The following is a 515-nucleotide window of genomic DNA, read 5'->3' on the forward strand; positions in this document are numbered from 1 at the left end:
GCGCTCGCCGGTGCCTTCCCGAGGCACAACCCGCTTCCGCAAGAGGGACAGCGCTGCGGTCGAGCCCTCCCTGGTGACTTAACTGGGTGTGAAAGCTGCGGAAGTGCCCTTCGCGGGGTTTGTAACCGCCGGGAGAGATCCGAGGAGGTTCCAGAGCGGGAGATAAGGGTGAGGGTTGACGTGGAAGCGCTCTCCGAGCTTATGCAACCCTCCGCCGCAGCCAGCTCTGCGCTCAAGGCTATCGCCGAAGTTGTGGTGATAGAGAAAAAGTTGCTTTTTGAAGTATTTTAGTCCTGTTTGAAGCAACGAGAATGGAAAAAAAAAAGTCGTTATCCTGCTGGGAGATATATCCAGTGGGGTCTGCGTGTGGGAACGCGCTTCCAGCTGCGGGGAGAAGGGCAGGAGACAGAGACGCCGCGTTCCTGCACCCGTCAGCCGCATCCTCTCCGGATGAAGCAGCGAGTTAGTGCCGGATCCGACCCAAGCCGACCCGTCCTGACACTCAAGGCAGCGGA

The sequence above is a fragment of the Buceros rhinoceros genome, unplaced genomic scaffold (genome assembly GCF_000710305.1).
Source record: "Buceros rhinoceros silvestris isolate BGI_N320 unplaced genomic scaffold, ASM71030v1 scaffold29866, whole genome shotgun sequence".
NCBI classification, from domain to species: domain Eukaryota; kingdom Metazoa; phylum Chordata; class Aves; order Bucerotiformes; family Bucerotidae; genus Buceros; species Buceros rhinoceros.